We start from the raw sequence: 18391 nt of genomic DNA on the forward strand, positions 1-18391 counted from the left end.
AAAAAGACATACGACACTGTTCTGGATTTTATTTGTTTAAATGCAAATTTATGGAGTTGGCCGCACACCAAAAATCCGAGAGTTTGGTACTACAGTAGCTTTGGTGTTTTTTCAGAATTGTAAGTACTACAGAAGGACAAAAGGAGAATATGAATATATGGCAGCTGATATTTAGATTTAGGGTTACGTTTTCTCTTGTTACAACTGTCATTTCCTCTTACGCTTTCATTCCATCATATTATTCCAGCACTATCAGACACTGATTTATAAAAGCTGAAATTATTTACATCCAAAATTAGGTCTTTCTTATACTATACTTCCTATGTTAGCAACCTTTCAAGTGTCCATGAATCTTAGAATTCATGCAAAAACTCTCCCCCAGTATAGCATACATTACTAAAGATTGAGTTTAAAGACAGACAAAAAAGAAAATATTTATTCAAAATAATAAAAGCATTCTATTCAATAGGATTTCTAAATGCAAACTAACCTGTAATATCAGTATCCCTTTCAGAGTATTTTCTTTTCAGAGTCTGTCCCTGATTTTAGTCCACAGGTGCTGATTTTAGTAGTGGTATCTATTGCTCACTGTGCACATACATCTGGTATGCACATAATTTCTTTATCTATTACCTGGAAATTGCTCAGATGATTTACTTTTCCAAAATAAGCTGTCCCAATGAGTTGCACTCAATAAATGCCTTTCACAGCATTAATACAGAACTGAAATACAAAAGAATATTAATCTAATACATTCCAAAATTCAAATAATTGTGATTAATAAGCATTATTATCCATAAATAAGGCCTTAATGATACTTTGGCAGTGTTGTAAACACAAGAATCAGAAGCAATTATTGTCATTATTGTTCTGTAAGTACTTTCCATGAATACTAAATAGATATTGCTGTCCGGCTACTTGGCAAATATAAATCCCGTAAAGAAACAGATGTCAGCCAATCAGATCTGGCTGCTATTAACTATATTTGTCTAATACACAGGGTACATAAAGAAAAGGCCACCAAGTTATTGGAAACAAGAAAACTATTGGTTTAAACTCTTCCTTGACTTTATTAACCAACAAAAATATGTTAGAATAATGCTAAAGAGGAAGTTTCAGCACTATGATGTGAACTGGTTGCACAGTGGCCACAACTGTGAATGGGAAATGGATGCCTGATAATGCACTAATGCACTGATAATTTAACCTTACAAAAGGGACATTTCAACATATATCACATTTACTTGTCTTTTAGTTTTCTATAGACCCTGTAGTTTCAACTCCCTGCTGATCACCAGCCCCCATGTGTTCTGACACAGTAGCATACATTCTACTGGCAACATCTCTATCATGAAATTGAAACCTGTCCCCTTCAGGCAGCGCCAGTCCACCCCAGTGTTCTGGGTTGGATGTCACGTTGCTCATAGGTAGGGATTTTGTTTTTGAGGGTTTATTAATTTCATATTTCAGGGTTTAGTTCCAGAAATTTTTGAGCTTTATGTAGAAGTCCCAAAATTGGGTTTTTGGGCTTTCCTCTTTCTATATACTGTAATGACTAATGTATATACATTATATACACTATATACATTACTCAGTTCAGTATATAGGAAGAGGAACCTCTGAAACCCTCTGATTTTTGGACTTCTACAGAAACCTCAAAAATTGCTAAAAATAAAGAATCAAAAATGAAATTAATAAATCTCCCAAAACAGAAGGCGTACCTACGAGCAACATGACATCCACCACACAACAGTGCTGTGGACGGGAGCTGGTTGAAGTTCCATGATACTGTAATGAGTAATCTCTTTGTAATGTTCCCTAGTGTGTTTTAATGTAGCACTATTTCCAAAAGCACTATTGCTGAAGTGTACTAGGTAACCGTTAGTACACACCAGCGGGGTGTACACAGCCCAATTAATGCACAACATCTTAGTGCACTTGAGACATCACACCCCCAGAGTGCACATTACTGCTCCATGAACAATCCCTTAGACACAAGTAACCATTTCCAGTGTTTTTCTGGTGTTTATTGGATAAACACTGATTTTTCTTTTTTCCCTGTATCATGGGCATTTTATCGTGTTTATTAGTTAAAGCCAAAAATCAGAAGCTCTACTCATAGGATTCATGCTAGGGTGTCATAACGAGTGGGAGCACTGTTGGTTTGGACCTTAGTCTCTGTAGAAAGAAAAAGCAAATCGAAAGCTTTACATTCCTAATGTGCTGAATTCTTTTTTCCCCTCCTTGATGTTTGGGACATGCAGCACCTTATACTAAGCAGTTTAACTTTTTGTTCTCTTTTTTTGTAGGTTAACATGGCCATGATTAAACTTCAGTCTGTTCTGGCTGGGTTTTGCAGCACATGTGACATGAGCTGCTTTTTCACAGCTAGTAGGTCAAATCTTACTCTGGCTAAGTGTGTAGAGAAGCCAAACACCCATGACTGTCAGCCACTTACTCCACTTGTAGCTCACTGGTAAATTGGAGACTCCATGTGCAGTGCCCAGCAATGAAAATAAAACAGTGGGCAAGCTAGCTATAGTTCACCAGTGTGGAAGGGGTCAGATCCTATGAGCAAGGACAGTGTGAAAGCACAGCCATATCCAAATTACATACTCACACACTTGCTACTAAGGATGTACAGCCTGATCCAAAGCCCATTGAAGTAACTGGGAATCTTCTCATTGACTTCTATGGGCTTTGGATCCGCCAATATTTGGGAATGCTCAGTGAGAACACAGCACAGTGAGAGCAACCTGTTAAGTGAGTAGAGGGCTGTGTGGCTAGTTATGTGCTGATGGTAGAGCCAAATGAGTAGTAGATTTTCTACAATTAGACTACACAAGTCCCTGTTGTGTGACATACTTGCCTTCATCAGGGCTAGATTGTCCCTGGCTCTTGGTGTGCTGGCTGGAAGGTGGAAGCGCACAAGAAGCCCTTGCATTCCCAGAGCAAGAATTAGGGGCAGTTACAGTCCCTTTAACTCAGAGCTCCTGCTATGAGTCCCTGGGGATACAAATTTCCCTACAAGGGGTGAGACCATGCCTATAACTGCTAGCTGCAGAGAGAGGAGCACACTCTGCAGTGTCCCGTGGTGATGAATTGCCTTGCTGTGCTAGGAAGCTGGGGGGAAAATTGTCTCCTTCTTGAGACAATCCCTCCAAAAACTCCTTGGGGTGCAGAGCAGATTTGAATAATCTTCTAGCTCTAGACCATGGGTAATTTGTACAGTCTGCTCCTCTGTGATTTAGGTTAGATGTAATCCTGAGTAAGATTTGCTCCGTCTGTATCATTGCATTCCATCTTCAAATTTTGTTCACAAACCTTGAATGTTGATAATTTGGTGCATTTTATAAATTAAAAAAATCTTGTGTCACTGACAAGAAGTTTTTATTTGTTAGCTATTCAGCATAGGAACTAAAATAATGAGGGTCATCGCTGCTGTGTGTGTTGAGTTATCCACTGTTTGTAAAGCCCAGTAATAAATACTTATGCCTTAGTGGGTATATAGGATTAAGTTAACAAACATCTCTGAGAGATTCTAAAATCCCAGTCCTGCAGGTATATCTATGCATACAGAACTCTGAGGCTGGATAGAACCCAATGGGGGTCTGCCTAGGAGGATCCAATTATAGGATTTAGGCCTGTGGAATTATACAAGGAAAGTTGTTGCCGTATTACTAGAATGCAATTCCCATCAGTTTTTGGCATATTTATAAATGGCAGGGAGAAGTCCCAGCCAGGTCCAGGTTAGGGTGAGATTGTGTTGAAGTGCAGCATGATACAGGGTGTGGTTTGATTGTGTCTGGGGACCAGGAATGGGATGGAGAGAGTGAGCAACACAGAGATTCCTAGGAAGAGAAATGGAAATATTGGCCTTGATTCTGTTCTCGCTTGTACTGGTATAAGTCAGGAGTAACTCCAGTGAAATATCTGGAGTTGTGCCAATGTAAAACTAGTGCAAGTGAGAGGAGAATCAGGCCTCAAACATTTGTAAATTTTACAGAGGTCATGCAATCTCTCTGTGCCTGTTTCTCTATCTGTAAAATGGGAATAATAATTCATACCTACCTTTAAAAAGTGCAAGGTATTATTATTATTTATTATGGAAAAGGAACCCTTTTCTGAAATATAAAACCAGGAGGGAAGGTCTGTGATGAGTAAGGGCTGGACCATGTTACCATGACATGGTATAAGTTTGGAAGTGCTGAGTGAGATTTTTTCCTCCACTTATTTAGATTAAGGAGATCAAGTTGCCATTTTCTGATGTTTAATAATAGTTTCCTTGTTTTGCTATGTAAAAGGTGTTAGGGTCATGTAATCATGAATTAAGGATGTAGCATCCGACTTAATTCAAAGTTAACGAAATGGTGGCTTTTAAAAAAAAATCTCTATCCTTGTTTCTTAGTTTTTTGTTGATAATAATAGCAATTAAACCATTTGCATTTTGTTTCATTCTCCCCGTGACCTTTTCCATTTAATTATAAGGAAATATACAATAGGAAAAAAGCAGATTCACACAGCCCTGTAAAGTCAACTGGAGTCTTTCCAACAACTCCAGCGGGCTTTGGATCAGGTGCACCAAAGGGAAGAGAATATCTCTACCCTGTCTTGAACAGCTACAAACCTGAAAGTGTGGATGTTGGCAGTGTAAAATATTACAATAACCCTTTTAAGAACTGCCCTGTTCTGGATGGATTCTGCTACGGAGAACATGTGTATGACATATGTTACATATCTGTGACATTGTGTTAAGGATAAAGGTTATTATAGCCTTAACACTGAATATATATATATATATATATATATATATATATATATATATGTAAAAAAGAAACAAATTAACTAAAAGATAAAATATATTGATGGAAGTATACAAGATGCTCTTTAACATGTATATTATTGACTCAATAGATTGTTACAGCTTCAGAGCTATTAGAGTCTGCTGTGTCAATGTGTACTTAGGGACTGTTTAATATGCAGATGCTTGACATGACAGACCGCAGCCATTACGGTCTATCATGTCAGTGGGGATACATGCATATGCACTTTGCTAACCTACTAAAACTCCTTTTGAAATGTAGTTATTGTGCATGCATAACTGCCCTTTAGAAATAAAATCAGAAAGCTGGTTTTTTTGAATGTAACACAATATGAATTACTCAGCAATAAAATATATTTTCAAATTAAGTCATTTTAAGTATAGAATGTACAATCAGTGATCCAGAGTGCAATCTTAGATATGCAGCTCCTATCAAACCTTTTAACATTAGCTATTGCACTTGTGCATGTGTGTAGGAGATCAGAATCTGGCTGTCTGTGTGTGTCTGTTTGAAAAATATAGTTTTGTCTTTTTTGAGAGGTAAGAGAAAGTGTCATCTCTTTTTTCATCCAAATAATCTTCAGTAGCAATTAAATAAGCTTATGCTACCTAAGAGATCAGTTAATACAAGATAAGTAGCATGACAGTTTGGAAAAACTGAGTATGTCTTTGATTATTTACTAAGTTTTGATATCTGCTATTTGCCTCAAAATGCTAAAAAATTGAAGTGTAAGATACAACATGAAAGACTCATTTGATCATCATAAGGAAAAGAATCAGTAGTTTTGCTTTTCTTTCCCTTAACAACTTATTTTTTATTAAAGTAGCAAAGCCAAGTGTTGTGTTTAATAAGATATACTTTTCCAATTTGAATATCAAATGTAAAAATACAATTAAAATATATCTGAAATGTGACATTAGTTGTAGGATATATTTCAGCAATGTGCATATCTTAAAAGTTTAGCATATGCATTTTTTGAGTGTTTGTGATCATTCCATCAGATGCACAGACATCTAGGATTTTTCTACACATATTTCTGAATGGCAGTTATCCAGTGATATTCTTCTCATTCATAAGCCTATGAACCTGATAATAAAAATAGTTGTGGGATGTTAAACTATTTCCAAAAATGCCAGGATGCCATTATGTTTACTGATGTGTCATATGGGTCAGCCCTTGAGTTGATTTGCCTGAGTGAGGGGCATGAAATGGTTCTAACATGAAACTTAAAAGCAAATGGCATTCTAGCATTCAAATAATAGTGACTATGTAACATGTTGAGACCTTTCCTCTTCTCTGAGATATAGTCAGGTGCAAATTCTTAAAAGGAGAAAATAAATGTTCATAATAAGGCAAATGACCTAACATGAACTCACAGTATGTGCTCTGTGAGGGATCAGTCATAGATAGACACCGATTGTGCTGGGGAGGAGCCAATACAACAGCATCAACTGTCCCCAGTGTGATACCATTGTTTAGGTGGGGGAGGGCCAGGAACAGCACAGAGCCAAGGGGCACAAACTTATATAGCTAGAGATCTGCAGGGTCTGCACAGTCAGTGTCCATGGATCTCCAAACTATGAGTAACTCTGACTACACTCCTTGCTTCTTCCACATGTTCACAAGCCTTCCTTTCCCTAAATGATACACCATTTTTAAATGAAGTGCTCCCTTTCTACATCATTCTACATGAGAATGGGAGGATATGGCCTAAAATGAGCTATCTGTATACTGCACTGAATTGGTGACAGCCCAGGTTTTCACTGTGCTGCACACCATGATCACTTTGAGCTCCATGTTAGCAGGGGAACAAGTCAGATCCTGCTATTGCAAATATACAGACTGCTCCACTTAAGCAACAGGAGATACTTTTTTAGCTGTTAGCAATATAGGGCCTATGATATATGGTCGAACAGTTCTGATTCCATTCAGTAGAGAGCAACAGTGTGTTTGTGTGCTTGCTTTCTATGTTAAAGCTGATCCTGGGCAAACTCAGGACATCTACTGAATCACTTAATTGCAACCTTGCGACTACTGTAAACACACTGATACAATTTCAGGAATCAGTTAATTTGCTGTGGCTATTGTTTTGTATCGGTTATTTTTCACTGCCGTAAAATAACACCTGTGTGTGTATATGGATGTATAGACATCAATTAAAAATGCACACACATAAAAACAGAGCACTATATTAAACAGTGTAAATCGATAACATGAAAGTGTAGTCATTGACAGCACTTCTAATTTTGCCTGTTACAATGGTGTGCCATTTCTTTGAATGCAACACACTTTTATGCCCCATTAAAGCATGGCTGACATAGCTTTCAACTACTCACAAATGCTGAGATGTTGAAAAACATAACATTTACAAAAGATACATCTGGTGCATATTTATAAGGCTCAGAATAAGGACTCATTTAAATAGTGCACGTGCTATCATCATAGTAGGAGAAAAGTTACTCCAGGCCCATATGTGAAATCAGTAGTGAAATGTGTGCTGACTTAAATTCCTGGTATATGATATTGTATGTCTCTGGGTTGGACATACTAAAACAAGAGACTATTGAGCAATGTATGCCCTTCTCCAACTGAGCAGCATATATGTGTCAAATAAATGTCAATGTGTGTAGTGTAAATCTACATGGGCAGAAGATGGTCAGTTGTTTTGAGAGGCAAATATTTAATGTTAGAAATTTATCTCTGACTTCTAATTAAAATACGTCAGCATTTGTTCTGTCTATTCCTCTTCAGAGAGATAAGTGAGAACTAGTTAGAAATCAGGGAACAAAATATTATGTGCTTTGTGACGTGGATGATGTATTAAATTAAATAGATGAGCAGTCTATAACAGCCTATTTTATATCACATAACATGTCATGGAGTAAAAAAATACTTTCCACATTTCCCCCAATACAACATGGCGCTTGAAATAAACCAGAAAGCCACATTTTAATTAATGTTATGGGTCATGTTTTAACCAGACCGAGCCAGGAAATTCAAGGTTAAACTCTGGGTTGTTTTTTTTTTTTTGGTCTTATGAACATGAATTAGGGAGGTAGCATCAGACTTCATTGCAATTTCTCGGTATCTAATTTAATCAAATCTAATGTGGGTTATTGAACCCAGAACTGACGTATTGGGGTGCTAACAAAGTTATTTGTTGCAAAAGTCACTCTAGCAGGACTGTGACTTCCTTATGTCACTTCAATGTAATTTTTTAAAAATTTATATTTATCTTCACTGGAGGAGTTGCCAGAGTGTTTTCATTTTATGTTAGACACCCACACTTAGAAGGTTACAACAGATGCACATGCAGTTTGCACAAATGCTGTTTTTGCACATACAATGTATCTAATTACCAAATTTGCTTGCACAAATTTAGGTTTTGATTTAGCATGGGCAAATGAGAGAGAGAGGACAATTTGTATATGCAAGTATTGAGTCAAAGTTGAGCCCTTGGGCTCTCATAGCTCTACATTTCTGATTCAGTAGTGGGAGATATCACCCCATTGTCTGATACTACATCCTTAAATCACGCATGTCAGTGACAAGAGACTTGACAATAAACCTTAGGATCCTGCCATCAGGGACAATCATCTTTGGCAGGTTCAGGGCTTTTGGTAACATCAGCTGAGGCAGACGTGGCTAACCATGTCATACACTCGCCATTGCTAACTGATTGAGCATGATGAGATTCTGGCTAAATCTTTCAGCACAATGGACAACAGCAGTACTGAATATACCTTTGTCCTGCAGTGTCTGAGAGAAGCTGATATGGGAATATATAATTAAGACACAATATCCAAGCATACTATTTCTCAAGATGGTCTATATTTATATTTATCTGTAATTATGGGCTGCCAGTAATTATTACTGTTATTATTATTATTAATAATTATTAATATATTTATTATTAAGATGATAGAGTTTTTAGGGTCAATACATATTTTGACACTTGTGTAGCTTTTGAAGAAGGATAAACTGTAAAGATGAGCTAGCCTATTGTGATATTTGTTTAATTGGTTAGATTCTTACCGTTCCTTTGTAGCCTTTATGATCTATCATGCCAGTCTGGCAGCTATGCATGGGCATTCTATCCACATGCCCACCAGGAGCCAGATTTTAATCTTAGCTACATGGCCTGCACTCATGCTGTTTTCACAACACCTCTATAAAACTACTTTATTTTAAGAAGAAGAACTGTCTTCTCCCTTTCATCCTCTCGATTTAAGCCTATAGGTGTGCCAGGATAGTAGAGTGCATGGTCCCAGTTGTGTCTAGGTGTGTGCCATGCATGGGAGATTAGAATTTCATCTGATATCTGCAGGCTAAAAATCACTGTGATATTTTTCATTCTCAGTATCTTTGCCATTTTTATTTTAGGGTGTTTTTAATGCACCAAATACAATCCACTCTTATTATGGACTCATCAATTTTGTCAAATTTCATTTCTCTGTGATGCACAGTGCAAGAGAACGTCTTCTCAATTTTATTTTTGTACATCTTAAAAATTATCCAAGGTGATTTTTTTTTCAAAAACTGAAAAATAAAATTATCCTGAGTTGAAATTTTATAAGTAAAGTTTCAACTAGGAACAGATTTTTACTGCCAAGATATATAACAGGAGTTTCTGAGAGATCCTTATCTTCAGTGCTGTAGTAAAAAAAAACATGTTACACCCTACACTGCATCATTCGTTAAGCAATTAAGTTACTGATAGGCTTTTACATTTATTTACCATGATGGAAAGATATGTTTACTCAACCTGAGTACAAATCAACATGAGGAGGCGGAAGTTCAGAGTAAATTTGACTAATGATGTTGTGTTTTCATCCTTGGAAGAAAGAAAAAAAGTCTCTCTGCTTTTGATGCTATTTTATCTCCATTGGAAGGGATCTGAAATGATCTGAACTGTCATGTGAGAGCTCAGTTAAGCTCAGATCCTCTTTGATTGCATCTGAATGTCTCTCACAGTTGGCTCATACCTTTCTTATATGAATACAGCATCCCACACTTCAGGATGTTTATTAAGCACTTTAACTTTTCATATATTAATGTTCTTTTAAGCAAAATATAAGGAGAAACCTTTGCCACAAGGAGAAATTTTAATGCGGCCTCACTGTGGAAATGGCAATTAATTCCATTTGAGCATGACTTTTAAACTGCACAACTGACTGTTATAACTTATACTTCTGAATGGACCCTAATTATCTATTGTTTTCTTATAGGCCGCAACAATGTTCTCCAGCCTTGTCTATATGGATTTCAAAAGCTCTGTGTCTCCAAGTAACGCTTCAGCATCCTTTGTGATGGGATCCCTTGTGTGTGAGCATCATCATCAGTCTCTAAGACAATTTTTTTTTTTTAACTTTCAGTATTTGTGAAAAGATTGCTAGATCTCTGTTCAGAGCTTCTCTGGGTGCAGAACTACTCCACTGAAGAGATCGGTGAGCAAAGCCACTGTAAAATATGGCCCATATTGAGGGCCTGTACTGTGGACTGAGGAGTGGGCATTTAAACCAATCTCCATTGTAACAGAACTGATGAAAAGCACCTGCTGTCAGATTCTCTGGTGGTATAAATCAGCAGACCTCTGTTGATTTCAGTGGAGCTGCAGTATGCTGATTTGTACCAGCTGAGGATCTGGCCCCTGAATTTTTGTGAGCTCAGGTTCTGCAGACAGATGAGTATGATCTGACAACACTGTATTGCAACTCATATACTGCCACATCATGCCCAGAGAGTCCTGTGCTTTGGGATCCCATTCCGAAAGAGAGGGAGAAGCTTGGATTCTGGTTATGATTCTTTACAGTAAGAAGTAAGAAGATAAACTTCTCTTTTTGCATCTATGCTTAAATCCAGTCTTCCAACCATGGGGTTAAATTCTGTGTTCCTTATTCAGACAAAACTCTCTTTGAGGTTTACAGAATTAAGAGCTACAGAATTTATCTAAGAACTGTTGGATCATACCCCATTTCTGACCTCAAAAACGTTTTACTTTCATTCCTGTATTTTATTTTTGTAGAGATTGTTTCCTGCACAAAAATGTGTGATGGTTTTGTGATGTGGAAAAATGTTTACTGGGACTAGTTTAAAATGACATATGATATTCCCTGCCTTTGTGATCTAAGCCAAATTTGAACCCAGGTATTCATTCCTCATTTGAACACAGACATTATCTTGTTCTACAATCTAATCACTTATACTCTTGTATAACTTGTGCTGGAAGCACACTCTGGTATTTTGGCTCTGAAATGATTTCATTGTTAGGCTGAGTGTGACACAGATGGTAAAATTCTTTTTATGATTCTTGCAATTTCATACTTATTTCATTAGCTCATTATTTATATTAAAGGGACATCATCAACTTGAAATCTGCTTAGTTAAAAAAAAAAAAGGTTGAGAGTAGTTTTAGGTACCTGCCTCACAATCTGCCAGTTTTTGTGGATTCAGTACCACATTTTTTTATTTAAAAAATGTTTTTGTATCCCTAGCTGCTGTGTGACAGATTCACACAAACAACAAGGAGAAAGAGTCTCATTTAAGTGATTATAGGTGAGAAGCAGTGAAACTGACTATGTGCAAAGTGCTGTGAAATGCACAAAGTAAAGAAAATGAAGAAGATAAAAATAATTTCTTTTTGCCAATCTCTTTTAGTTAGACTAATGTTAGGTGTTACTTGTAATAACAGCAAGGAAACAATTTTCAGATAGAAATGTGCTTTCTATCCAAAACTGTCTCTTTAGTACACAAATATAGCTATTAAATAAACATTAATTTACTCATTCAGATCAATAATCAGAACCAGGAGTGAACCAAACCATAACAACTTTATTTTCCCATTAAATATGGTGTGATTTAAAATAAATTCAGATAGCTCTAATCATTCAGCCCCATATGCTGGAAATGAAAAGTCACCTTAAACCTGATGCAGACTGAAAAAATGGGAGCAGAGATGTTCAAAAGATACAGCATATGAGGACAGATCCTCAGATGGTGTAAATCCATGCTGCTCTCTTGAAGTCAACAAAGCTATGCTGATTTACCCCAGTTGAGGTCCTGGCCTGTCATTTTAAAGTCCCAGGTGTTATGGTGAGTTTGTCCATGGGGTCATATACTGATCCTGTTCATTAAGGTAAAGTGGTGAATGTGATATTTTTCATTTTAATCAGGACAAGAGAAGTAAATGCTGTTAGGAAAAATCTAGTTTGAGGATTTTGTTTTCCCGAAAACTGGGGTCTGTTGGCCTGAATTGTATGGGGTTTTTGTTTTGTCCTGTCTGTGTTCAGTGGGCTGAATCCTCCTCTGACTGACATCCCTTGCAACCCTACTAATTTTGATGTCTGACAGGTCTGTTTTAATCTGTTTAATCTGTTGGAACTCCCACAGCAGGATCTGTAGAAGATTTTTCTTTCTGTCCCCTGTCTGAGGTGCAGACTCTATTGTCTGTGTGTTGGGGAGCAGGGTTCCACTGTGTTAGAAAATCTTTTTGCTTCAGGCCCAAGGAAAAAGTGATAAAGAATTAAAAGGGAGGGACTATAGCTATGCTTAGTACTGAATGTTGCTACTATTGCGCCCTATGCACTCAGCAAATATTTAGCCTCATAGCAACAAGAAGCTTTTTTTTTTTTTTTTTTTTTAATTTCCAAACTTAAAGGGTAGATTGTATCTGGCCACTGCATGTTTGCACAAGTGTAGGGGAGGGCATGAAAAGTCTTCACTGCTCTCATTCAGTGGCTGGGAACAACTGTCCCTAACAGCAGGGACAACTGCTCCCTTCTAGTGCTCCTGAGGCACTAGCTACCCCAAAAGGGAGGGGAAAAGAGGAGATAGGGTTAAGTTCCCCATCCCTGCACATGCATGCAAGCAAGGGCATGCTGCACCTCTTTAAAGGTTGGAGTGGAGATATGCTCTCCCTGTAGAACAATGTTTCAGAGTAGCATCCGTAAAAAGAACAGGCGTGCCTACACAATGCCTCCTGTGCTCTCCCGGGGGAAATAAAGCTGTGCAAAGCCCTTTACACAGGGCAGTGCCTATCAGGTCCAGCAGCACTCTAAGACTGTATTGGAATGCACACTCAGGAGAGAGCTGAGCTCAAGTTGTGCTGGGGGTCAGCTGTAACTTTGGTATTTCCTGATGTTACAGGGTTTTACTCTGAAGCCTGAACGTTCTTCTAACAGTTTATTAAAAAATGAATGATGTTGTTATACTTCCCCAATTGAGTAGAGCTGGCTGAAGCTTGAAAGGAGATTCAGTCTAGATGCACACCCATATGTTCGGATGCATATTTGAACCTTGTCTGAACTGTCCACTTGTACTGGAAAAACTATGCTATAAGCATGATGAGAATAGGCTATCATGCAAGTATACATTTGGGACAGAAATATTGCAAAACCAGCCTATGTGGTCCTGCTGCCTTCAGTCTTCATCTTGAGTGAAATTATTAAATACAGAGGTACAGAAAATAAAAATAGCAGGTGAGTGAAGGGAAGTTAATCTCTGTTTTTCCAACCCCAATAAAAGTTAGATTAGGGTTTAAGTTTAGGCTTTGATTCAAATTTTAGTGGTGGTGGTGGTGATCGAGGAAAGAATGTTTTTGTTTTAGTTGAATTGGTTCATCCATCCTTGACATGCTTATGGTTAAGTGTGTGCCCACTTCTGTGATGCAATGTAAAAAAAAGTCTGTACTTCTTCTTTAAGAGCTATCCCTTCTGAGAAAATTAGGGCTGACTATAATAGCCTGTCTCGATTGTATTCAAGAGAATGTGGCATAAAACCAGTAGGAAGAGAGAGGATTTTTCCAAAAACGTGCTTCTGTGGTGAGTCTTGCTGCTCATTGTCATCAAAAGCAGGTGTATCATCTACGTCTGTTGCCTGGCTACGTTTCTGATTGTTAATTAAACAAACATATTAGTAAAATACAAATACTGGGTGACACTGAATTTTAGCCAAGAGTTCTATCCTTCCTGTGCACACTGGGGATTTCTTTTCTAGTACTCCTGATTCAGATTAGTTTATTTCTTAGTGGCACCATAATCAGTGGAATTATTTCTATTTGTTTTCCCACTGCTAAAGTTTCAGTGTCAGTTAATAAGTGCTCAGGAAAACAAAGGCCGTGTTTATGGAACAAAATCCTCCCTTTTTTGTTGAATGCTAAATTAATAAATGGTAGTTAATGATAATTGGTAATTGTAATTAATGGTAATGGTAATTAATGGTAAATTAATGTAGGGATCTAGCTAAAAAACTGTAGCTAAAAATCCAGACTCCACTCTGGCCTGAGTGATCTTGGGAGATGCACCGTGGGCAGGTGGGGAGAAATTTCCCTCTCAGGCCACAGTATAACTGTGGCATTACTCCATGAATCTACGTCAGCCCAGTGAGTGACATTGCCTATGAGGGGCACTCACACTGCATCCCCATTCAGATACAGTTCTCCTGGCCTCACCCTGTCCTCAAACTGCTCATGCTCTGTCCCCTCCCACTCCCTTCTTGCTGTTGCACAGACAGTATCTTGCTCACATCCAGCTTGTCTTGAAGAGCAGAATGATTCCACAGCACAGAGGCCCTTGGTAGTTGTAGAGGAGAGGCCTGGATTTACACATTAACATACTAAAGACTAAATTCAGTCCTGAGTTAAAGACCCATGATGCTTCACTGAAACCATTGGAGTAGCATGGAATGACTATCAGGGCCAAATTTTCCCTAACAGTCTGAGTTACACATACATACACTTTGATCTTCTCAAAAAGCATGTAAGTAAGAACTGACCTTTCTATGTCAGTTGTGAAAAAGCATATTGGCTGGGTTTAGAGAGATGTACAAACTAGAAAGCTGGACATAGACAAATGTGCATTTTTTCCTAAGAACACATTTACAGCTGGAATTCTACACAGCATTATAGTTAGAGGAAGTAGATGTGATTATAGTGTTCAGTGGCAATATCAGTTAAGCTCCTTCCTAACGCATAATGGGATGTGAGGCCATTGATTTTAGTAGTCCCCAAAACATTATTTCCATTGAAATGCCTGCTCTTGAAAAGTTGCAGTCCTTCATGGATATGGTGCACAAATTACAGAAAGTTGTGTTGTGGCTCCTTTAAACTGTATTAAAGTGTCTGTAAAATAGGCATGGTGTACCTCCACTCTTAGGAGTACCCCTGGCATATGGGGCCTCTCAGCCAGCCATTGAACCAAGGCATAGCATTTCTGCCATGCAGGCAAGGCATTTCTGTGCCCCAGCTATTCTCTGGTAGTGCCAGGGCCCACAGGAAGACCTTAACCACTGGAGCACTAGCTAAGGCAGCCTTCAGTAAAGCTATGTCTACACTACAACCTATGTCGGCATAACTTATGTCACTCAGGGTGTGAATAAATCATCCCCCTGAGTAACATAAGTTACACTGACATGAGCACTCGTGTGCACAGTGCTATGTCCGCAGGAGAGCTTACGCTACTCACAGAGATGCTTTTTTTATGCTGACGGGAGAGCTGGGGCAGCTGTATGTTTTTTGCCGCCCCAAGCAGGGCAGTCTGGGAGCATTCGGCAGTGTTTCTGCAGGAGGTCCGCTGGTCACGCAGATTCGGCAGCAGTTCTGCAGGTGATCTAACGGTCCTGCGCGTACAGTGTACCTGCTGCCGAATTGCCGATGAAGCCACGGGACCAGCAGACCTCCCGCAGAAACGCCACCAAAGGCTCCCTGACTGCTGCCCTCATGATGACTGCCATGCCGCCCCTCAGGCTTGCCACCCCAGGCACGCGCTTGCTGCGCTGGTGCCTGGAGCCGCCCCTGGGGAGAGCTCTCTACCATTGGCATAGAGCGTCTTCATCAGACGCGCCGCAGTGGTGCAGCTATATTACCACTGCAGTGCACTACATATAGACAGACCCCAAAACTTGCTCAGTAGAACTTAATCAGCAAATCTGAGCATTGAATGCTGAGGTGACCCCCAACAGCTCCAGGATAGGGGAGGTGCAAGCTGCCCTTTCCTTCATTGTATTTGTTTGTGGCTTCTTAAAGGTGTATGGATATTGGAGAGGGCAAAAGTGGTTAATGGTATCTGACCTGCTTTGTGGTGAGAGTGAAAAACTCAGGGCTGCCCAGAGGATTCAGGGGGCCTGGGGCAAAGCAATTTTGGGGGCCCCTTCCATAAAAAAAGTTGCAATACTATAGAATATTATATTCTCGTGGGGGCCCCTGCAGGGCCTGGGGCAAATTGCGCCACTTGCCCCCCCCTCTAGGCAGCCCTGGAAAAACTTGGAGACACTCCTACAGTTTTGTCCACTTTGGACTCAATTCTGTCATTTGTACTCACATTAAGTAGTACTCTGCAAGTAGTCCCACTTTTTTCAATAGGCCTGCTTGTAAAAACAGGCCTTGATCCTACAAATATTCACCTGAGTGCTTAACTTAGATCCATTCATGGGGCCTAGACACATGCTGAAAACTAAAAGGTGCATAAGTGTTTTCAGGATCAGGGCTTTCTAACTTACTCAAGCCTCAGTGGAAGCGAAGTTGGCAGAATACGGTGGAGTGGGGTGAGAAAATTAGTGATATTTACTCAGTTTATGCGTTTTCTACTTTTTTCATGAAAACTTGCATACAAAACAGGCACATAATTGTTTTGCTAAGTGAGCCTTGAAAGTAAGAGTCTTGATAGCTGTTAAGTATCTTCTTTCTAGTACAGTATATTGTCCTTATAAGCTAATCAGTAAAACTTGCTCAGTAGAACTTAATCAGCAGAACTGAGCACATTGTCAGTGCTTAACAAATAAAAGAATGAGAATAATAATGATAATAATTAATAATAACATGAGCTCCTTTTTACACAACCTATCAGACTTTTGCTTTATTTCGAGGAGGGCTTTACTTGCCTCTGGTTAACTTAAGAATTAATATTTATTACAGCTCCATTTACAACAGCCAAGAGGAATTTGAGTAGGAAGGAAAATATTGATGAAAATGAAATTTTGACAAATATTGGAAATGAAATTCAGAGAAAATTCTCATGCTGTTTCACCCATCAACCAACAGTGCATTTAGTATAAGGTTATGAAAGAACAATACTTTTCATACAAGTAAGTGTCCAAATTATTGCTAATAAAATGGATCTGGACAATTGTTTGAAATGTAAAACACTATATTTATATGTGATTGTTATTAGAATTACTTTTGATCTCCTGCTGTTCTCTTTAAAAGTTAGGTTTGTTAGCTTTTCCTTAGAATGTTGTGACTTATATATGTTATAAGAGAGGGATTGGATGGCTCAGAGAATTGGTGATGGATCCAGTGCCATTCACTTCTGCATCACCTCTCTAATTTAACACAGGCTGGCAGTGACTGAAAGTTTAATCTAATTGCTGTTTGGTAGTTTATGTGAAATCAATTCATGGTTTACACGCAGTTCCAACAGGACAAGAATCCACATTGTAAAAAAATCTCTGGGCCAGATCCTTGGCTGTTGTTAATCATTGCAGCTCCAGTGATTTCAATGGAGCAATGGTAATTTTCACCAATAAATGGCCATCTATCACAGCTGGCACTAGTTAACATGTGTTGTCAGGCTCAATACAGATGACAATGATTCAGTGAGGAGGCAGATTATGGACAGATTCTCAGCTGGTGTAAACTAGTGTCATACCATTGAAGTTAAGGTAACTATACTGATTTACCAGCTGAGTATCTAGCACTAAATGCCTATAAATGGACATGTCAGGTGAAGTTTGAGCCACAGTTTGAGTTGCTTGCACCACTGATGTTGCACTGTACTGGGTGTTTGACTATAAAGAGAACCTTAATATTCAGGGCTGTCAATGAGTGTTAACTTACAACAACAAAATGTACTGATTTATTTTAAAATCTTGTGGAAAAAAATCTAGGGACTAATTCTACTCTCACTGAAGTCTGATGTGTGTGAGATATTGTGGTAAAATATAAGTGAAAGTTCTAAGTAAGTGTTATGAGAACTGTCCTTTTCTTGATATGTGTACATTGTCCTAACAAATACTCGAATGTGAGTTGCAGATGTGTGATGAGAGAAGAGGACCCTATGAACACAAATAAACTCTGCTCATGAAAAGCAGCAGTATTTTGCAGTGGTAGCCACAAATGCTGCAATACCACTCCTGGGGTGAACACATATTTATTAAATAACCATTTAATGTGAAACAATATTGTTACCTAGATTTTAAGCTCTCCAAAGAAGGGGCTTTTGGTCCAGATTTTAAAATTTATTTAGGTGCCTAAAGATGCAGATAGGCATCTAATGGGATTTTCAAATCAGGATTGCTGCTTCACAGTTGGGGAATATGATCCCTTATTCCTTATACTCATATTTGTCTTTAAAAACACCTAGCACACATTTGATTATATATATATATATATAATATATATATAGTAAATAACAACAGGGGTTCTAAGAAGGACTGTACAAGTAATCTAATAATGTGAGTACTACTGAGGACCCTTGACACATAGATAAAAATTCCTATGAATCAATATTGTATTGTGAAACCCTAACTATATGAATTACAGATTGAGTCCTCTGTAAGCTATTCTTGGTGGCGTC

The 18391-nt window shown here is 38.4% G+C and overlaps 1 long non-coding RNA gene across 1 annotated transcript in view; it reads left to right on the top strand.

Annotated features, from left to right (window-relative positions):
* LOC120395159 overlaps positions 1–16866 on the top strand; it is a 35357-nt gene extending 18491 nt beyond the window's left edge. The window contains exons 2-3 of the long non-coding RNA XR_005592499.1: positions 10052–10270; positions 16732–16866. This is a non-coding gene — a long non-coding RNA (uncharacterized LOC120395159). The remainder of the gene's footprint in view (positions 1–10051; positions 10271–16731) is intronic.
* Positions 16867–18391: the final 1525 nt, after the last annotated feature.

This window comes from Mauremys reevesii, linkage group 1, assembly GCF_016161935.1.
Source record: "Mauremys reevesii isolate NIE-2019 linkage group 1, ASM1616193v1, whole genome shotgun sequence".
NCBI classification, from domain to species: Eukaryota; Metazoa; Chordata; order Testudines; family Geoemydidae; genus Mauremys; species Mauremys reevesii.